The 24,372-nt window shown below is 32.4% G+C and overlaps 1 protein-coding gene across 1 annotated transcript in view; it reads right to left on the bottom strand.

Moving 5' to 3' along the window:
• LOC113513854 (uncharacterized) overlaps nt 1–2,517 on the bottom strand; it is a 99,436-nt gene extending 96,919 nt beyond the window's left edge. Inside the window, exon 1 of the mRNA XM_052898827.1 lies at nt 2,366–2,517. The gene's annotated coding sequence lies outside the window, so the exon portion shown is untranslated. The remainder of the gene's footprint in view (nt 1–2,365) is intronic.
• Between the last annotated feature and the right edge of the window lie 21,855 nt (nt 2,518–24,372).

The following is a 24,372-nucleotide window of genomic DNA, read 5'->3' as shown; positions in this document are numbered from 1 at the left end:
TTTTACGGCCATATTCCATCCTTCAAACCGAAACACAGCCATGCAAACACAACTGCTTCACAGTAGAAACACGAATGGGACAGAGGTACCCAAGCAATCGACTTTTGTACAAAGTCTCCCTCGTATATATCACTACAAAATCTAAATCTACTTCATCATCATCATCATATCAACTGTTCACTCTTGAATATAGGCTTCCTCCATAAATACATAACTACACCAGTAGTTGCTACGCTTGGCAGGCGGATTGGCAACCGCAGTTAGGCTTTGGTGATGTTTTAAGGAAGGAACGCTGCTATCCATCTCTTGCCTTCCTTTAGTCGCCTCATACGATACCCACGGGAAAGGAAGGGGTGGACTACTCTATGCCGGGATCACACAGTAAAATTTTCTGTTTATAATGGATAAACTCAAAAATTAATTAAACTCCTTTAAATATTCTTTCATCTATAGATATCTACATTACCAGCGAGTTAAATAGGCTTTATTTTATTTTAGAAAACTGTCGAACTTGAGACAGGTTTTTTTTTTTAATATATGATAATGGAATGGTAACCCCACCCGCGCTATCGGTATACGCTGGCGGAGCACCAGTGAAGGATGATAGGTGAGGATGAAGTAGGTCAGTTAGTCCATCCTGACGAATTCAACAAGAATTGTTCACGATGGTTTCCAATGGGAACCACGTGGAAGTCGACCTAATAAGGCATATTGCTAGCAATGGGGCTGTCAAACTCCATTACTAACAATCCCTTTCCCCCCTGAGACAGGTTGTTAGGTCAGTTATAAACGCCATTAACATACTTGATCAATCAGTGAGAAGCAGGACTCGTCCTATGCTGTCTAGAATTCAAATATATTCAGTGAAATGTAAATAATCATACATTTACAACAACGCCAATATACGTTCTATTTTATTCATAAAAACTAATACCTTCTGCAAATCTGTTTTAACTATTACACTGTTTTGTCACTTTCCATCAAATTTGGAATTTAACCTAAAAGAAAGAGACAAAACAATTCAATAACTGAAATAGATTTATAGGAGTTGCGACGTTTTTAGGAATTATGGGGATTGAATTTAACTTACTCTTAAATTAAGTGTACTGGTTTATTGTCAATTTGGAGAATATAAGCAACCTACCACTACCAGTATTATTTTTTAATAAATGTAAATGAAATAGTGACCCTGCCTGCCCTATCGGTATACAATGTCAGGGCACCAGTGAGAGATGACAGGTGAGTATGAAGTAGGTCAGTTGTTCCATTGTAACAAATTAAACAGTAATTAATCAGGATGGTTTCCAGGAGGAACTGTGTGGAGGTCGACCTGATAGGGGATATTACTGGTGTGCACGACGCACCTCTTTAGTTTAAATTAAAAAGATGATTTGTTTGTAATTTGAAGTCCGTGTCAGTTTAGTTTTTGTTTGGTTCGCTTTTTTGCTCCGTTGGTTTGCTTTGCATATTTTTTATTTAATTATATTATCGTTCTAAAAATACCCTGTTTCCATACTAGCACACAATCCTTTCTCCCACAACTGGCAGTGAGGCAGTTAGACCTCTTTACTTACTATCCATTTCCCCTGCCTTACTAGTGTGTTAATATTATTTCTAATTCATTTATAACTATTCTATAATAAATTCATTTTAGTTATTCTTTCTATTTATTTATTCTATTTAGTTTTTCTACTATTCTTTATTATTTAGAAAGCTTCTTCATTAATAGAAACTTCTGATATAAAAATAATACTTTTATAATTTTAGATGAACCTTCAATTTATTATTCTACAGTTATATCGTTATATTGATTATACATTTAAAATGTAACCTTTAAATCCATTTCTCAGTTAATTATTACTCGTAATTAAGTCGGTTATTTCAGTCTTGTAACTATAATTTACGTGTATATTTTTTTTAAACTATAATTATATTTTTTACAACTAATTATTATGCGATGATAATAAGTCATATTATTATCTTAGTCAGTAGGCAACCATTTGATTAGTGTATGAAAATTATTCATATATATTTTCTTTTGTTTCCTTTATATTTGTGTTCTTATTACGAATGTATATCTTTATCAATTAAAACCAATAATTATAAAGTTAAAAATTTTACCATAATTTAAAATATTAGTAAAAGAAATCAATAGTTTAAAAGATAAAAAATAAAAATAAAAAAAAATGTAATATAAAAATGATTGCATTTTTTTTATTCGAATATGTTTATATTATTTCTTATTTAATGAAATGAATCAATCTATAATTCGTAATCGGTAAAATCTGGAAAAAAAATAAATTCCACCCCATACGATCCTGTTTGAAAAACTCTTAAAATAATTAAAATTAATATAATTACTTACGAATTATTGTAAAGAATCCTTCCTTGGTAACCTAAGCAAAATGTCACAATGTCAGAACACTGATTCACAAGTCTAAAAACACGATACAAGTTTGTATTTCAGGGGGTGTGATCGGATAAATTCGTCGAAGGGATGCGTGCGCTCACCACGGATTCTAGAGTAGAACTGAGGTATCAACATGGGGAGCAATATGCAATCGAGATAGCGGCGCCAACTAACGAGTGTGAAGTAAAGACGTGCTTACATATATTCTAATCTTGATTGATTTAGTTCGGATAGGAGGGTCGCTCCAAGAGAATATTAAATTTAGAATTTCACATAGAAAAACTTGGCTGTGCACATAAACTCAGTCTAAGACTATCTAAACTCAGCCAGTGATTGATGGAGTAGGTGTCTCGTAGCTCAGTGCCATTCGAAAAAAAGAAAAAATATTTTTATTCAAGTAAACTTAGATTTAAGCATTTTTGAATAGTTTTTTTCATTACGGCCTATTCGGAATGCAATTTCAGCCAAGAAGAACAGACAAAAAACACGTCTTTTGCTCTTTTACAAAAAGTTTAACTATATAAATAATGAATTTCTGTAAATACAAACTATGTACTAAGCAGTATTGGATCTTAAAAAATTAAAATATATAGTATATTAAAACAAATCAATAAAATAAATCAGTTGCAGTGACCGGAGCAGACTAGTTCTTACAGTACAGTAATAATTTTGTCACTATACTGTATCGTTATACCCGCTGACATTGATGCTCCTTTCCACTTTGGGTTTGCTGGAAGAGAACTTAATAGTTCTCTTCGGTTCTACTGTGCAATTATAGTCAAACTCGCCTTTGTATATTTCCTTTCCACTGCCACTTTCTATCGTCATCATCTTCCTACCCTTATCCCAATCATTTGGGGTCGGCGTAATATGGTTTTATCCATATTATAAAAAGATTTGGTTTTTAGTTTTACGACCGGCCACCTGCCTGACGTCAACCCTCTTTGCCACTTTCTATATATTTTATTAATATAAATAAATAAAAATATGTGATTAAAATTAATATATGTTACTACACGTTTCGTATCCTAATTGATTATATCTAAATATATAAATCCAGATGTTTGTTATTCAATCGTGTTCGTCAAACGGTTGAACGGATTTGAATTAAATATGGCACACGTCATATATATTACACCCTGAATTAGCTAATACGTAGAATAATTTTGTCCTAATTCACAGATAGATATAGGATATAAATATATATCTTAAATTAGGATATAAGTGAACTAGCTATAGCTAGTTAACTTATATCCTAATTTAAGCTAGCTAGCTAGCTAGTTAACAACTAGCTATTCCGACTTCGTCCGCGTAGTCAGGATATGTTAACTAACGGGGATAAAGAAAGTAGTCTATATTCTTCTCCATTCCGTATAATAGGTACGTGTATATTAAATTTAACAATGATTAGTTAAGCCGCTAAAATGCCAAAAAGTCGATTGCTTGGGTACCTCTGTCCCGTTCTTGTTTCTACCGTGAAGCAGTTGTGTTTGTGTGGCTGTATATCGGTTTGAAGGATGGAATATGGCGTAAATTTACAGGGTACAGAGGAATAACACCTGAGTTCTCAGGAATGGCAACGCATGGGGGGTATCATGGACGAAACAGTATACTCTGTTATGTCCATGGTACTGCTCATGTCTATAGGTGACGGTTACAACTTTTCATCAGATGGGCCGTTAGCTTAAACTTACAAACAAAAAAAAGTTACAAACAAGCAAACTCACTTTCGTATTTATAATAATCTTTACTAATATTATAGATCTGTGAACTCTCAGGAGTTTGATTGTTATTTTATAATACCTTAGGGTTTAATCAATCACGAGAATGTTTATAACTGGCTGTTCGATTAGAATTATTTTGTTTAATTCCGCTACCATTAATATGTATGTGACTGCCAACACTCGAAGATTGACCATCACTATTACTACCAGATGTTTCACAACCTTCCATATTAGCCATCAATCTAACACTGCAATTTCGTTTACACACATTTTGCGACACATATTTCACCTCTAAATAAACCATCTTAGGGCAGATTAATAGTGTTAACCGTTCGGCATACAAACTGCGAAAATTTAACAAGATAGTCTTCGAGTATTCACAGTCGCTCACGTACTTATGGTAGCGGAATTAAACAAAATAATTCTAATAGTGATATGGACTTCCGTAAGGTAACTGTTAGTTTAGTAAAATGTTTGTAACAAATTAGATAGAAATATTTGAATTAAAAAACGTAATGGTCTAGATACAAAATCGATAGAGGATATAATAGATAGATATAAAGGTAAACTAAACAATTTTGAAAATAAAATAAGTAATGTAACAATATGTGTTACTAAAGAAAGAAAGGAAGAAAGAAAGAAGAAAAAAGCAAGAAATAATGAAAGAAAAAATAAAGAAAGATAAATTATGTAATTGTAAAAAATGTATTAAAAAGTGACATATACATAGCAACTTAACAGTGAGAGTAAATTTTTTTCTAAGGATTTTAAGTTTCTAGGATGCCTTCGTATCAAATAAAGATCTCTGACGTGGCTTACCGGACGATGCCTTACGTGCCTTGAAACATGAATTTGTGATATTCAAAGGCTGAGATTCGATCTTGGCACCTCGAGCCGGCAGTCGAGCGTTGTCTAATGATCTGTCACTACCTCTGTGACCGCTATATCCAATGTTCTGAATACATAGTAATTCTATATAGTATAAAACAAAGTTTGTTTTCTCCGTACAAATAGAGAAGTCTTCCCTGTTTATAATATTAGTAGAGATGTCCTTTCATAAAAACTCTAAAGATTGATTGATTCATTTATACATTTAGTAAGCTTTCTGTTGCTTTTTTCGCTCAAAACGCTTAACGGATTTTGAAATAAAAGGTGCTTACTATTGGAAAAAAATGTATTAAAAACACTAAATCTCTTCAAAGGATTTAATTCTTTGTGTAATATTTCAATTTCTGAATCGAATTGAGAGTCTTATCTAAAAATTTCGACTAACATTAAAAAGAAATGCCTTCTCAATTCGGTTGTATTTTTTATTATATTTGTTGCCTCATAACTTCGTCAGTTGTAAACTAATTTGGATTTTTTTTTCTGAAAAGATATACTTACGAATTGGTTCTATAGAAACTTTATCAAAATCAATTCAGTAATTTAATTTTTAAACAAAAATAACTAGTTTTGTCAGAACAGAATTAGGGTTATTTTAGGACTCAATCTTTTATAATTACTTACTACTATTACATATACGAAATATTACACTAGTTTACAGTTCATCTATTGCCAAAATAGTAAGTAGTAGCCCCATTGCTAACAATAATAGTCAGGTCGACCTCCTCGTAGTTCCCCCTGGAAACTATCGTGATTGATTTATTGTTAGATTCTTCACAGTGGGCTAACTGGATTGCTTCATCCTCACCTATCATCCTTCACTGGTGCCCCGCCAGTGTATATCGATAGCGCAGGCGGGGTTGCCATTTCATTATCATCCATTAAAAAAACCCATGCTGTTTAGCAGCGAACTATTAACGTCTGAAATGGTATGGTGTGAATATCTATTTAAACGAAGAACATTTGAATTGAAACATGAAAAATATATAATATTTTAAATAAAATTAATACTGAATAAACGATCACAATTTAAAAATAAATTATTAAAGAGCAATGCAATTTTAATATCAGTATTATCAAAAAAACCGATTTAAATATAAATTTCTCTTTTAATGATATTCACATGCAATATGAATATTTAATCTTAATAATCGAGAATACTTGTATATATGAATATAGAAAAGCATGACTAGTAAAATGATTTTTTTTATACAACTTAGATTGGCAAACAAGCTGACGGTCCACCTGATGGAAAGTGGTAACCGTCGCCTATAGACATGAACAGTACCATGGACATAACAGAGTATACTGTTTCGCCCATGATACCCCCCATGCGTTGCCATTCCTGAGAACTCAATTATTATTCCTCTGTACCCTGTAAATTCACGCCATATCCCACCCTTCAAACCGAAACACAGCCATGCAAACACAACTGCTTCACGGTTGAAACACGAATAGGACAGAGGTACCCAAGCAATCGACTTTTGTACAAAGTTTCCGTCTGGTGAAATGAATAGTAACAAGAGGAAGATTCTCGATTCGTCTTTATTTTCCCTTATATTTTGTATGTGTATCACACGACATCTTAATCGAAGCCAAAGTAAATCATTGTAAACTACGTCAATTAAGCATTTAAGCTTTCAATCAATATTCGTGAACTCAAAGTACGCGTAGCTTTAAATTGTCACTTTAAATTGAGAATTCCCGTAGAGAGCCACTAAGTACCAATCAGGGAGTTAAGATAGATTGCCCAATTCTACAGTATCGCGTAGAATATTCGAATGTATGTATGTAGTTTAGGACTGATCTACATACATACATATCCGTTACGCCTGTCTGCCAGTAGAATAGGCAGAAACAATGAAACGCTAAATACTCAGGCCTCTTACACTGGACTATTTATTCTTATATTATTTACTGCTATTATCTGTGGTTTTATACGTATGTATTATTTACTTACTTTTTATTGAAATTCTTAAAGAATAATTTGTGTATATATATATATATATATATATATATATATATATATATATATATATATATATATATATATATATATTAGTAAGCTATATCCATGTTTTCCACACACATAAATTAGAATAAAAATATTAAAATATAATAATAACAGTAATATACGTAGATAGATCTAGATATGTGTGTATAAAATTTCATTAGATTCCGTTTAGCTAATATAGTAGATATTAGTAGATTGAAAATAGATTTAGACGCCATGTTTCTTCCAATATCTTATTATAATTTTACACATTTGGCACAGCAATTTATTTTCACTAATTATTACGTACGTAATGCGGAAAATTATTTATTGTTCAATTAAGTCCTTTCTGCAAGTCATTAGGATAATCTTATTTTAATAATACATTATTAAAATTAGATTTATATATGTATGTATAATTTAAACATACATATATATTTATATATATTTAACTTATAGTGGAAGGATGGGCAGCAATGTCATTCTAAAAGCTTAACTTTTTTATGCAACTTAGAATAGCAAACAAGCTGACGGCCCACCTGGTGGAGAGTGGTAATCGTCATCTATAGACATGGGCTGTACTATGGACATAACAGAGTATAATGTTTCGCCCATGATACCCCCCATGCGTTGCCATTCCTGAGGAATCAAGTGTTATTCCCCTGTACCCTGTAATTTCACGCCATATCCCAGCCTTCAAACCGAAATACAGCCATGCAAACACAACTGCTTTACGGATGAAACACGAATGGGACAGATGACACTTTTGTACAAAGTCTCCCTCCGGACTATTAACTGGCAAATCTCCCCTTTTGAGGAAGGCAGTGGACAGTTAATGGCTAAAACAATAATAATAAAAAATATAAATATAGGATAATAATAATAAATATAGGATTCTATAATTGAGCTCCTGCTCGGGCACGGCAGTGGCTCGATCAACCACCTACAAATCGTCATAGTCGTAGAATACTGACGGATCTGATAAATATTACATATAAAGATCCGTCAGTATTCTACGACTATGACGAAATTAGGCACTATGAAATGGAATGCTTGATTATGCTGTAATAGTATCAACGCTACTCCAAAATATGTCATAAGGTTCCACATTTCCATTCGATCTTTGTGAAGAATTCTGGTATAGCTTTTTACCTGTTACTTTGTATGCGTTGTTTCAAAAGTAAGAAACGTAATAAAGTAGACCGATGCTTGATTGTATATCAAGATAAAACATTTATACCAAATTTTATAATTAGATATAAATATAAATATATAAATACAACATTCATAAAAAATAAAAATAAAACATCTGACTAAATGGAACTTTCTCTTTTTTAAGTCGGTTAAAAATGAAGTGTGTAGAGTAGTTGTTTGCCACTGTTCTCATGCTTTTAAACCAGAGGGATGTTTTAAACAAAATCGTTGCACGTCTGTTTCTATACGAAACAGAGGTACCCATATATATGTATTGATAATAATAGAATCAGGAGAAAAATGATTGTTAATAATGGGGACTGGCAGCCCAATTGCTGGAAATATGCCCTGCCAGGTCGACCTCCTCGCGGTCCCCCAAAAAATGGTTGTGTTCAATTCCAAACAAATTCAACACGATGCGCTAACTGACCTGCCTTTTCATCCTCACCAATCATCTTTCACTGGTTCTGTGCTAGCATATACTGTTAACATATACGGGATTACCATTCCATTATAATTAAAAATATAATCAAGGATACGGTCGGTCAAGGACAAAGAAAGATATTTATTATTTATAATACATATTAAATTATATGCCCCCCAACTTCATACATAATCTATTAATAACGTGTATTCACAAAGGTTAGGAATGCCACACAAATATTATAATGGTTATACAATACCATAATCACTTTAGTACGTATTGGATCTATTAAATTAATACCACGAATAGTTAATTTATATCTAGGCAAATTATAACGATCACACATGTGGTTTGTCTAACGTTTATTATGGAATGTGACCTTTGAATGCCTCTCAAATGTAAGGTAAAATATAAATCTATTATTAAACTTGGTAACCTATATGTGTATATTATTCTAAATATTAATCCGTTATGACAATAAAAGACTTGCCTACGTGACATACTAACAAGAAGTAATCAATAATTGGAAGTCTGAATGTAGCGCTATTGAAAGAAAATAGGTATAACTCACCAATACCAATATTAATAAATATACTTAGCTCGATATATACCTATGCTTAATAAGTCATAATCCGAAATGGGGATATACGCAAAAGAACCAAAGTAACCGACATAGTCCAAAGGATAAACAAGATAAAGTGGCAATGGGCTGGTTACATAGCTCAAAAAACCGACAACCGATGGAGAAGAGATGTTCTTGAGTGACGTCCCGTAAGGATAATAAACACAGTGTGGGATGATTCCACCGCTAAATGGAGTGACGACCTCAAATGCATTGCAGGTAGTCAATGGACGCAGGTGGTTTAAGACCGTTCCTTATGGCAGTCTATGGGGAAGGCCTATGTCCAGTAGTGGACGAATAGTGGCTGAAATGCTGATGATAATGATGCTTACCATAATTATGTTCAAGTTTACTATTGTAATCTTATGAAGGAAACAATAAACAATCTATTATCTTATACATTGTAAATCAATATTTCTTTATAACAATATATATTTTTTAAGTATAAAAAAAATTAATTAACAAACATTTCTTTTTTGTTTTTTTTATTCTATTTGTGACTGTTTCATCTTTAAAAAAAAATTAATTGTATGTCAAAGAATGAAGGAAAACATTCGAATTCTATCATTATTGTTCATGGACTTTTAATGGAAAACCGATCAAGAAATAATTAGTGTTTTTTTTTTCCTTTTATTTTTTTCGAATAATTGGTCAACTTCGAGCTAATTGAGTTTATTTTTCGATTTATAAATTAATGGAATGCCCCATTTTTCCTTTATAAGTGCATTGTGGAGAACATGCCAAAATTCCTTATTTTTTTCAGTATAATTCACTGATTAAATATATTTTCGTCGAGAATTCTTTTTTAAGAAAAATATCCCTCTTCGTTGAAGTTCCTTGAATTTTTGTTATGTGGTAACCCACAAAGGAAAGCAAAAGAGCTTTTATAATACCGGTAATCCTCTTTGAACGGCCGTGTCTATGGCTACAATGACCTCCGCTTAAGAATTGGCCGGGTGCCTGTTTTATTATTTTTTTTTACTTAATTTTCTTCTTTTTTATCTAATCTTATAGTCACTTTAATTTTGAGACAATATGCGGCTTTTGTGAAGAAATGTGTGGCTTAGCGACTTAGTTAATATGTAGTTATATATATATTATTATGTAGTATATTTATTATTATATAGTATTATTAATATGTAGTTATATATTTTTAAATATAAACGTACCCATAAAGTAGTAGAATTTTGCAAAACTCTAAAAATTACCTATTAAAATAAGTACCTATGAATAGAATATAACTCATCTTTATTTAAATATTTATTATTTACAAAGTTTTTCTGTTTTAAATCTTTATTATGGTTTTGCTGCTAGTTTCTGAATGTTGGTATTTGCTTAGAAGAACTGATAAGAAAATCAAAAATTACTCTTTTCAATTCTCTGTTGATATGATCTGTGTATTATAATTATGGTAACGATATCAGCCATTACTGTCCACTTCTGACCACAGACTAATAGGGTAATGAGAGTAATCCCCTAATGAGGGTTATTGCCAGTATTTGCCATGCGTGCCAAGTGGATTGGCGACTGCAGTTACGCCTTGGCGATATTTTAAGACGAAACCTGCTACGCTTCTCTCTACCACTTCCTTAATCGCCTCTTACGACACCTATAGGAAAGGAAGGGGTAGCTCATTGTATGCCGGGACTATATGACACGGAATACAATATAACATAAATAATATATATGTAAATAAATATTTAAATAAACTTTATTTAAAATAACATAACAATTTAAAAGTTCGTGCATGATCGACTAACACGATGCATATTAATCACGTCAGCAATCATTTAATATGTAAGAATCTTTGCTCAATTAATCAATTATTTCTATATGAGAAAGCTTCCCAAAGTAAGGTAAAATGTAAAGTACATTACCATTATCAATATTTTAAGAAATGAACAACCACCACTGAATGTGGTCTTACCCCATAACTGTCATATTAATAATACCTCTCTCCCATTCGTGTTTCTACCGTGAAGCAGTTGTGTTTGCGTGGCTGTTTTTTTTTAAGGGTGAAAATGGGATGGTAACCCCGCCTGCGCTAACGGGATACGCTGGCGGAGCACCAGCGAAGGGTGACAGGTGAGAATGAAAACAGGCCAGTTAGCCCATCATGATGAATTCATCAGGAATTAACCATGATAGTTTCCAGGGGGAACCGCGAGGAAGTCGACCTGGTTGGTTAAATTGCTAGCAATGGGATTCCCAGTCTCCATCACTAACAATCCCTTTCCCCCCGCTGTGTTTTGGTTTGGTTGAAGGGTGGGAAATGGCAGTGAATTTATAGGGTACAGAGGAATAACACCTAAGTTCTCAGGAATGGCAACGCATAGGGGGTATCATGGGCGAAACAGTATACTCTGTTATGTCCATGGTACTGCTCATGTCTATAGGCGACGGTTACCATTTTCCATCAGATGGGCCATCAGCTTGTTTGCCATTCTAAGTTGTATAGAAAAAAGCCTGATTAGTTAATATTTATCTCCATGGCATAGTTATGAAAAAATCCAACAATTTTTTTACAAACTTTTATTTAGATAGATAAATAAAGACACTCTTTATTATTTCCTCCAAAAGATTGCAATAATAAACTTATTATAGATACAAACAATTACAAGAAATTATCACAATGAATAAACAATGGGCGGCCTTATCGCTACAAGCAATCACTTCCATGCAATCTTTGGATAGAAAGGAGTAATTATAAACAATTTGATTGGAGACATGATGAAAATTCTACCATTTTTAAATGCATATAGAAATGTAACTCTTATTTGGTTAAAATGAAATGGTGACCCCTCCTGCGCTAAGGGTATACACTGGCGGAGCACCAATGAGAGGTGATAGGTGAGGATAAAAAGAGTAGATCAGTTAGCTTATCGTGATGAACTCATTTGGAATTAAACACGATGGTTTTCGGAGGGAACCACGAGGAGGTCGACCTGACAGGGTGTATTGATAGCAACGAGGCTACTAATCCTCATTTCTAACATTCCCTTCTCCCCCTGTAGAGATGTAATACATGCAAGAATGTATAAAGCAAATAGTCGTGAACATAGCTGCTTATTAAAATTAAATTTTTTATCGAGTTTATATCGAGAGGAAAACCGATCTTTCCAACACTGAAGGTTTTTACGTAGTATATTTTAAAATAAACGACCACTTCGTCTTTGTGAGATATCCAGTTTATGTTCTTATAGAATATAAAATGAGATTTTTCTGACGTTTTCACGTTCCGTCATATTTTGCGGTGTGTTGCCGTTCCCTGGTGGTTTCTGCACTTTGATTGTACTCAGTTATAGGAAAAAAATCAAGAATTCAAGTATAATCCCCGTGATCGTCGAATTTGCTTAAAAGAGATAGATAGATCTTTGTTTTTTTTTCACAATGAGAAAACAATGAACGGCCTTATCGCTAAGAGATCTCTTCCTGGCAACCTTTGGATAGAGAGGAGTAATTATAAAACAGTTTGATCGGAATAATAATAATGGTTACTTATTTATATATTATATATATAAAAAAAAATCTGAAAATTAATAATAAGATTAATAATAAGTTAGATATATTAGATAAAAAATTTACATTGTTCACCGTAGGTATAACATCGAATGAGATGAGGCAGCAACAATATAAAAATACTAGTTAATATCCGTGACTTTATCTGGACTATATTACTTAAATGAAATAAACCGTAAACTACATTTTATCGTTCTCTATCCCTCCAAGAGTATACCAAATGTGAGGTGGAGTAATTTGAAGTGGAAGATAAAATTAAATTATCGATAAAGGATAGACATATGACGATAACATGCGCATTTCAAAAGAATTAATAACTAATTTGAAATGGTGAACGACAACTCTTGGAAGAAAATTCAGAATTTGCCTAGCAAAGCACCAAAATACGAGTTGATTAATAATATATTTAAAAACTATATTTCACAAAAAAAAATTGCAATTGTAATAACATAACTATTTATTTTGAATTTATTTATTTATTCATTAGTACAAATATGTGTACATGACGGACTTAATGCTAAAAGCATTCTCTCCCAGTCAAGCATAGGGAAGAGTCAGAATACTCGAATGCGGTACTACTAATTATTGATATACATACGAACTAAAATTACATATATATATGAATAAATATATATGAGTAACAAATATACTTACACATATATGACATATTATATTATACACGAAATTGAGAATATTATAAATCACTTAATTGATAATTAAAAACTAAACTACTCAACCGACTTAAATAAAATTTCTACAGAATAAATCTACAAGTATATATAGCCTTTCGGATAAAATAATTTTCCAAATCGGTTTATAACTGAAGGAGTTATGAGGTGACAAACATGTATAAAAAAATACAACCGATTTCTTCTAGAACCTATTTATTTTTGAAGTCGAAAATAGAATAGAATTCCTTTACTCTCTGAAATTATATACTACCAATATTTCCTCAGTACCTACTGTTCAATATCAATATTTACTTCCTTTCTTTGGATACCAATATTTTATATTATTTGTTTATTTAACAACACAAACAAAAACAAACAGTACTCTGAAATCCCTCTTTCACGTTATTAAAATATTTATATAAAATTATACCGTATTAAATCATATAATTTTTTTGTCAAATTAATATGGAAAAACAACACCGAGATAAATTCTTTTGATGAGAAAAGAACATAGGATTTTGCTTTGTAGCGCCTATAACATGGGCACATGCGGGGACAAAATAATTATAACCAGTCCAAAATTTGTCAAAATATTGCATAATATATATGTACATAAGAAATACTGACAAAAGGACCTCCTTCTTTTTTAAAGTCACTTAAATCAGTTACTATATTAATATATTTTTAATACTTATATTCATATGTTAATTTTTTAGCAATTTATTTCTCTCTTTATCTTTTTCTCTCTTTTACTATACAAACCAAAAAGAAGTAAACAAACGATATATTATATATAAAAGAGTATAACCGCACCTTCGTCTTCACGGGTTCTGTGAGCTGCAGCCTGCGGCGGAAGACAAGACGCAATGATGCAAATTGCCGTGCGTTCTTGAAGTCTTCCGGATGAAGTCAAAATAGTTGTCGGCAACCACAAACGTGTACAAAATTCACGTTAAAACAAAATAAGTTTATAAAATTACCGTTATAACAAAACATATAACAAAATAGTTCTTTACCGCCATCATTCATCACAGAAACAAAACGATATCAGCGCCTCTAACGGTGGATAATGTAACTATTTTACGATATGATCACTAACGTTCGACAGTATCATGATAGTTAACCTATCATGATGATGAATGGAATGGAGTTAGCCCATCATGATGAATTCATCAGGAATTAACCATGATAGTTTCCAGGGGGAACTGCGTGGAAATCGTTCTGGTTAAGTATATTGCTAGCAATAGGATTCTTAGTCTCCATTACTAACAATCCCTTTCCCCCGACAGTATCATGAAGTGCACGGCTACTTCATGATTAAAGTTTTCTTATAATTAAACGCTGATTATTCATTGATCTTGGCCCTCTAGACAAGTGGGGCAAGCGAATTCATCGATGGACTCGACATTGCTAGCTAGTCCGTGAAATAGAATGAGATAGCAACGTCAGATGTCTCATTTTAACACATGGATGGCTCAATAACGATTCCATCGATGCCACTTGTCTAGGGGCCAGGCCAGACCACAAAATGATACGGGCAGTGGGTACTTTTCATATCATGAAATACATTTCTTGAAATGGTCGGCAACATAATGAAGTGATCAATTTTAAGAGGGCATGGCCGCTGACCTTTTCTGGGTACGTATAATCGTATGTGAGAAAAGATAATAAAATCATTATCATCTTAGCTTTTATGTCATCCCCTGCTGATCCCATAAACTGCCATAAGAAACGATCCTGATCCACCCTGAGTCAGTGGATGCAGGTGGACAGAGGTAGAGATATTAAAATAAGTTCCATAAATTAGTTCTATATATTTATCACTGTTTTATATATTATACTTATATATTTATACACAATGTCTTTTGTACACATGTGTCCATTACTCCTACGTATTAGGGCCTACTGAATATTAGTGTCGTAGCTTCAGATATAAAAACTGCGACATATGCTGATTTTGCACAAACACTGCTACATTCATTTTGTTTTTATTTCTTTATATATTTGTCTTCTTTCATTGTAATTTCAAAATAAAATAATAATGTTATTATTAGTGTCCAAACATTCGGTTTCGGTTTCGGCTAGTTTCGGCCAGAAATTCTACTTTCGACCTTAGTTTCGGTTTCGGTCAAAAATTAACCCAAACTTTCAGCCGCGCCGAAACTTTGTGTGTATGTATTTGTGTTGTGTGTGTGTGTGTGTGTGTGTCTAACTGAAAGTTGTTTTTTTTAAGTTTACTTTCAAGAGTAAGTCATAATTTTAACATGTTTTTACATATAATTATATATGACATATTTGTTACATACTTTAATTAGTGTTTACCCTTTAACTATCTATTTGTGTCAATCATTGTGTAAAAATACACTAGGTTTCAGTATAGAAGAGAAATTTTAAATATGTTTCAGTAAGTTTCGGTTTCGGTTTCGACCGAAACTGAAATCAAGACCAAAATTTCGGTTTCGGTTTCGGCAGTAAAACCTGTTTCGGTCGGACACTAGTTATTATATAATTGTGTAATCTTTATTTCTATGTTGTTTTGTCATATATAACATGTATAATAATTAAGATTATTTTCTTAAAAAGAGATTGTATCTAATATATGATATTTTTTAAGTGAAAAGTTTGTTCAGTGTAGGTGTAAATAAATAAATAAATTCCCGTTGTCGAGCCGCTGGTGTTGTGGGTAATCATGGGCGGCGGTAATCACTTACCATCAGGTGAGCCGCATGCTCGTTGTGTATGTGTGTTTTTTTTTTTTTTTTTTTATACAACTTAGAATGGCAAACAAGCTGACGGTCCACCTGATGGAAAGTGGTAACTGTCGCCTATAGACATGAGCAGTACCATGGACATAACAGAGTATACTGTTTCGCCCATGATACCCCCCATGCGCTACCATTCCTGAGGACTCAGGTGTTATTCCTCTGTACCCAGTAAATTCACGCCATATCCCACTCTTCAAACCGAAACACAGCCATGCAAACACAACTTCTTCACGGTTGAAACACGAATGGGACAGAGGTACCCAAGCAATCGACTTTTGTACAAAGTCTCCCTCTGGTAAAAAAAAAACAAAAAACTCACAATATGTAGTTAATTCAAACAGGATAGCTGTTACTGTATTTAATAGAAATCAGACCTCCCTTAGTGAATTGAAGGCGTCTGGTTAATATTACAGCTAGAACATCGAGTTTGGCCTCAAATGGTTTATTCTAATATCAACATAGAGATTCTCAACGAGTAAGTTCGAGATCAGCTTTAGGATATATTGCAATTTTGATATCTTGTAGATTTATTGATTTATTGTCCAAATAATAACTGTTTAAAATAAAAACGAATATTGTTGAAATAAAATTAATAACGTATCCGTATATTGGAAAATAAATAAATGTTACGCTAATGTTTTTAGGAATCTCTTGTTTAGACAAACAAAAATGCGACACAGTCGGGCAATTCTATAAAAATTAATATTTCTCTAATAAATTACAGGAAAAGTGATAAATTTATTGGACTTTATACAATAAAGTTGGACTTCATTTTAAGTATAATAGGATTTGTTGATTTTTAATATCCGTCTTTTTTTTAATTTATATGTATCATTTACATGTATATACCACCCCTTCCTTTCCCATGGGTGTTTAAGAAGCGACTAAGGAAACTTAATGGTCGAAAAATGGACAGCAGCGTCTCTCCTAAAACTTCACTAAAACCTAACTGCGGTTGCCAACCCGCCTGCCAAGCGTAGTAACTACTAGCAAAACTCTCTTTATGGGGAAAACCTATGTTCTGCAGTGGACAGTTTTCGTGAGTATTTAAATTATTGAAATTACCAAATTAAATGGTATACTTACGATTTTTTTTATGCAACTTAGAATAGCAAACAAGCTGACGGCTCACCCGGTGGAAAGTGGTAACCGTTGCCAATAGACATTCTTATTATAAATGTTCTGATTTTGTCATCTTTTATTGTTAATTTTTTTTTATTTATTTATTTTATTTATTCTTTATTGCACAATAAAACTTTGTACAAGTGGCGAACTTCATGCCATATGGCATTCTCTAAAAGTTAACCATTAGGTAAAAACAGAAAGCGTATGAATTTTTTTATGAAAAAAAAATGTGTATAATCCTAAATAAATGTAATACTATATGTTGTTACATAGGCATTTCTTATAGATATTTATTTCAGTGACGCGACGAGATTGTCTGAGATCTCACTTCGATTGTATTTTATTGATACTGTTAGCTGCCTCGTTTGGCAAAGGAGATTGCTCTCATTGCGTATTTGTTCTTATATAATACTGTGACGCCTTATCCATATTTTATATCTAATATATAAAACACTCGTGTCGCGGTGTTTGTTACCAAACTCCTCCGAAACGGCATTACCGATTTTTATGAAATTTTGTGTGCATATCGGGTAGATTTGAGGATCGGCCAACATCTATTTTTCATACCCCTAAATGATAAGGGTGACCAACCCCTAAATATATTTTTAAAATTTTTGGAAATTTTTTTTATTATATATCTTTATTATGAAAAATACATATAACTTAAAAATTTCACCCTTTTACGATCAACCCCTGTTTTTTAATCGCGATTTTTATATGGCGCAATAGGGTTGCAAGATGGCAATCGAATATAATAATTGTAGTACGATAAATTTTCATGAATAGTTCTAGAGATAATCGGTAAAACAACGTTTGCCGAGTCAGCTAGTATATAATAAAATCTTTGAAGGAGCAAATCTATTAGATAAGACATTTTCCTTAAGTCTTTCCGAATAACCTTCATCCTTACAAATCTAAAATTAGCTTGTAAATAAGGAAATTGAAAAGAGTAACTCTTAAGCTTTTTGCAGGTTTTTTTTTAACAGACATCAGAAATCCAGATATCAATGTTGCGAACCCAGAATACAATGTTTCTATTTTTTAAAACGTGCACAGTACCCGCTGGTAAATAATGCTCCTTTCCACTCAGAGTTTGCAGGCAGAAAACTCTTACAGTGTTCACGTGTTATACATCACTGACTAAAATAATTTATATTAATGTAATCTTTGTGTGAAATAAAGTATAAATAAATAAACTCAGCCGTAGAATAAAAAAATGTCAATTTAAATGCTTGTAAAAAATTCTGTTTTAATAAGGAATATGTTCTAAACTTCGAATAATATTTTACTTCAGACCGCAATCACTCTTTTTGCATACTGAAGTAAGGATTAAGATGGCACGCACCATTTCTATTTCTATTGTTCGCACAGCTCTCGACAGTCATGATTGCTGATACCTGCCGCTTGCTAATAGTAATAACCAACCAACTTGGTACTATTTGGGTTCAAACTACCCTCCCAAAATAATTGTATGATTTTTGTTATTATGCATAATTTACAAATATGTATATATTTGTAAATTATGTATTAAAATATGCATTTTGTTTTTATTTTATGATTATAATTAATAAGTTACATCATGTAATGTAAGTTTTTTATGTTGTGTAGAATTATAGATACTTGTATCTCTATTTTAAATGTTTGATGGAGTGTATAATACTCGCCAAACGATTTATGGCTGATTGTAAATTCTAGGCTTACGTACACTTAAATTTATTATATTTGTAATCACTTATAATAAATAAAGAACTTAAAAAAAAATAAGGAATATGTATATATCTTAATATATATATATATATATATATATATATATATATATATATATATATATATATATATATATATATATATATATATATATATATATATATATATATATATATATATATGTATATTTATTTGAAGGACTTGGCACCGGACGGTGTTCTCTGCCAGTCAACCATTGGGCAAACCGAGAAGTAAGTAGGCGGTGCATTACTGAATTGAGGATAATGTATTACATCTCGTATAAAAGCCCGTACATTGATAAATGTTAGGTTTTCCAGTAAATCTTAGAATTTACCAAAACGAGCTGGTAAATGTAAGGATTTTATAACAAAAAGGTCATTTTGGGGCTTTCACGAAGCTTCTTCAAACTTACCTAATCATTTTTTTTGTCGTTTCTTTCATTCTTACTTTCTGACCCACATTTTTGACCCGATGATGATTACAACCATGTACTAAATTATATATATCTTAATATTATGTCTATTACTGTAAAAATAAACATCTTGTTTGCGGTTCTAAGTTGCATAAAAAAAACTGAATAATAATAAATTAAAAATTTTCTATATTTACTTCAAAAAATTTACATACTAAAATTAAGACATGTATAGTACTTTCTGTTGCTTTGATAGAGTTTATAATAGTATTAATTCCATTTAAATTATTTATTAAAGAAAATTACAGAATTTTCACTTCTATATGTTTTCCTTTAACCAAAGGTGACCTGTAAGAGATTGTTTCAGCATTAAGACCGCCTTTTGTACCTTTATGTATATAATTTAATCTGTATTTATGTTTTTTTTTTATACAACTTAGAATGGCAAAAAAGCTAACGGCGCACCTGATGGAAAGTGGTAACCGTCGCCTATAGACATGAGCAGTACCATGAACATAACAGAGTATACTCTTTCGCCCATAATACCCCCTATGCGTTGCTATTCCTGAGGATCCAGATGTTATTCCTCTGTACCCTGTAAATTTACGCCATATCCCACCCTTCACACCGAAACACAGCCATGCAAACACAACTACTTCACGGTAGAAACACGAATGGGACAGAGGTACCCAAGCAATCGACTTTTGTACAAAGTCTCTCTCTGTATTTTATTTGAATTATTTAATTGACATTATATATTTTTATGTTTCTATTGCAATAGAGTTAAATAAAATAAATAAATAATTTTCTAAAGAAAAAAAATAAGTGAAACTCTAAAGGAATTTGTCACTATCACACTTCCCGTTTTGATAAAGTAGCCACCAACTTGAGAGTTAAAATAGAATTTGAGCCGCTGGTCACTCGGCATCCGTAATGTGGACCTTTCTCGAAATTTGGTCCGTCAAATCTAATAAGCTTGGCTCTTGATACGGAACACTTGAATTTTCATTTCTTTCCCCTTTAGATAAGTCAAAAGGTACTTTTATGACGTGATTTCAGATCAGTTTAAATTGTAAATAATATGGCAGCCATTTTGTCTTTTCTCTGTTGGAATGTAATATTAATTGGACTCCCATTTCCTAGAATGGAATAAGCTTCTCATTTGGTTTCCAAAATATTTTCTGTTTTCGTAATAAATATAACATCAACTAGTCTATTACATAGAAGGGAAAGAGATTGTCAGTAATAGGGATCTAACAGGTTTTTTGCAAGCAATATATCTTTTTGGAAGAATAGAAGGCAGCACTTGAAGTCTACATTGTAACAGACTTTTATAATGGATGGACTTTGTACAAAAGTCGATTGCTTGGGTACCTCTGTCCCATTCGTGTTTCAACCGTGAAGCAGTTGTGTTTGTGGTAGGATATGGCGTGAATTTACTGGGTACAGAGGAATAACATCTGAGTCCTCAGGAATGGCAACGCATGGGGGGTATCATGGGCGAAACAGTATACTCTGTTATGTCCATAGTACTGCTCATGTCTATAGGCGACGGTTACCACTTTCCATCAGGTGGGCCGTCAGATTGTTTGCCATTCTAAATTGTATAAAAAAAAATGTTAATGAAATATTAACTCTCCTGTGCTATTAGTGTGTACTAATTAGTGTATATTACTGGCTGTATGCAAGTAAGGGATAATAGGTCAAGATGAAAGCAAGAATTAGCCCATCGTGCCGAATTCCATAAGAATTACCCAAGATGGTTTCTAAGAGAAACCGCGTGGAGGTCGAGCTGACAGGACAATATGTGATTATATTGCAAGTAGTCTGCATTACTAAAGTGCCCCTAAAGGTCGCAAAAGGTTTAAGTCCGTAATATAATACGGCTAAGCGAAAATAATATCTGAAGCCTATGAAGCAAGTATATCGGGCTAAGATAAAAACAGTGTAAACGTCGACTTAGCTTTTTAATACAGTTATCACTTAACGAAGAGCGAGTGAAAAAATAAGGCTCTCCCATACTTTTTTTATTATGCTCGACTCCATTTTAAAATAATACTATTATTTTCTCTTTTTAAACGACTTCAATAAGATTGAGGTTGTCATTTCGGTTGTGTTTTCTTTACGTTTGTTTTGCATAACACCATCAGTAAAAAATCGACTTGGAAATTTCTTTTTTTTATCTAAATGAATACACTTACAGATTAGTTCCATAGAAATTATGGCAAAGTCGGTTCCGTAGTTTAGTTTATAAATCAAAATAACAGATTTTGCCACAATTGGGCTCTTTTTTGCTGTGAAACATACTATTATATTCATTTGTCTATATTAAAGAAATTTCAAACAATAATCCCAAACTTCATGGGGATTATGGGAATCTTTCGGTCGGGTACGGATCATAAATATGATTGATCATTAATTTTTTTTGTGATTGAACCATTATAGCATGTATAAAATTAAAAAGTAAAGTACATACTTTTTCTATCAGATAAAAAAAAATAGCAAATCAATTTTAAACTGACGAAGTTATGAGTGAATAAACAACCGAATTGAGACCCGCTTTCTTTTTAAATTCGGTTGAAAAATCTAACAGAAAAAGTAAATTATAGTAACAAGAATCCACCAAGGTATTGTCTAGATAAATGCCTATTTATTGATGGATGATACTCTTAAGGTAAATAAATTGATTCTAACGCTCTTAGGGACCAGATGATCCCTTCGATCTTATCCCGTTTAGTGATCTAGCACCTTCTGTCGATTAATTTTCTTTATACAACTTTCAAGTTGACAAACAAACCGACGATTTACTCGATGGAAAGTGATTTTTGTTACTTTTAGATAAAAATTGGGTCACTATTATCGAAGTAAAACAAAAAATATATAAAAACGACTCTATTGATACTAGATATATTGGGATTGATATATGATGGGAATTTACAGGGTACAGAGGAATAACACCTGAGTCCTCAGGAATAGCAACGCATGGGGGGTATCATGGGTGAAACAGTATACTCTGTTATATCCATGGTACTGCTCATCACTATAGGCGACGGTTACCACTTTCCATCAGGTGGGCCGTCAGCTTGTTTGCCATTCTAAGTTGTATAAAAAAAGGATTTAGAACTCATTCATATAACGATACTAGCTTTAGCAAATGTAATTTAAAAAGTAGGCTACGTCCTTCTTCATATTAATTACACATACTTATTGGTTCCAAATTTCATAGCTATTGATTAAGCTACTAAGAGGTAACAAACAAACAAACTCACATTCACATTTATAATATTAGTAAGGATTACATGGAAAAAATTTTAATTTTAAACTTGGAATTACATATTTACAGGTAGATTTCCGCAACAAGTAATTTTGGTTTCACAAAAAAATTATAAAAATTATATATGTCGTAGTAAACTCAGTTATTATGTTTTAAGAATGAAACTACAGTAGCGATTTTAATAAAATTTCCATAGAACTAATCTAAAAGTATGCCCCTTGAGACAAAGAAAAGAATATTTTAAATCAGCTTAAAAATGACAGAGCCATTAAATTTTATTCCGTATATGTTGTGGGTGATCATGGGCGGCGGTAGTAACTTACCACCAGGTGAGCCGCATGCTCGTTTGCCCCCTGTATTGTAAAAAAAAAAACAAAAAAAAATTGTATTAAGAACCGAACATATACATCCTATATATGGCGAAACATGTACTTATTTTTTTTAAATAAAACACCATGTATCTTATGTTTCAAATGAATAATAAATAATAATAAAAAATACGACCGAACTCTGAACTTCCTCGATTTCTAAAGTCAATTGAAAAAAAAACAACAAAATACCTCAAAGTATGAGAAAGATAAAATACCAAAAATACAATGGAAAATAAAACACAAAGTACAATAAAATATGTAATAATTGAATTAAGTACTTCCTTCATTTTACATTCGGTTGACTAGTTCAACGGCTAAGTATAAAATGTCTGGTATGAACTCGTATATATATTTCGTTAATATTATTCCAAGAAATAGGGGTGAAGAATTTAACCATCCTACTTGTGTCGTACGGTTATAAAGACGGCAATACGATACTGAAATATGTTTGTTAAATGGATCTTGTTATTTCTTATTTAATATCTTATCTAAGCTAGCAACTTGGTTAAGAAAATACGCCGAAGAAAATCTTAATACAGTAATCTTGCTAATATAATAAAATTGTAACTTGACGATGTCTGAACAAGGGAGATATTGAAGAAAAAATAATACGAGGGATCTTAACCTATCTAATTAATTTAAAGGAAAAAGCAATGTTTTTATCAATTTTGTCTATTTCCTTATTTATTCATACTTTACTGTTTTTAATTTTAGTACAAAATGTGGACTTAATGCTGGAGGCATTCTCAACCAATCTCTAGGATGTGTAGAGATACTTGATGGCGGTTTAAAAAAATATTTATATTACTAATTATATACCGACGGGGCACCAGTGAAAGATGATAGGCGAGGATGAAGCAGGTCAGTTAGCCTATCGTGACGAATTCCCCTAGAATTAACCACGATGGTTTCCAGGGGGAACCACGTGGACGTCGACCTAATAGGGCATATTGCTAGCAATGGAGCTATCAAACTTCATTGCTAACAATCACTTTCCCCCCTGGTATGTGGGTTGGCAACCGCAATTAGGCTTTGGTGATGTTCTAAGAGGGAAGCTATTGCCCATGCATTAAATTTCCTGCTATTATTTTTTATCTCAGTCGAGCAGATAAAGTTGCTTGTAAAAATACACAGATAACCGAAAAAGATTCTTTATTATCAGCATCATATCAGCCCTTAACCATCTACTGCTGATGGGAGGGTTTGCCAGTAGTTGCCATGCTTGGCAGGTGGATTGGCAACCGCAGTTACGCTT

Source organism: Galleria mellonella, unplaced genomic scaffold, assembly GCF_026898425.1.
Source record: "Galleria mellonella isolate WM207_F2 unplaced genomic scaffold, CSIRO_AGI_GalMel_v1 utg54, whole genome shotgun sequence".
NCBI classification, from domain to species: domain Eukaryota; kingdom Metazoa; phylum Arthropoda; class Insecta; order Lepidoptera; family Pyralidae; genus Galleria; species Galleria mellonella.
Note: the sequence above shows the minus strand (reverse complement) of the source record. Positions and strands in the feature narration are given on the sequence as shown.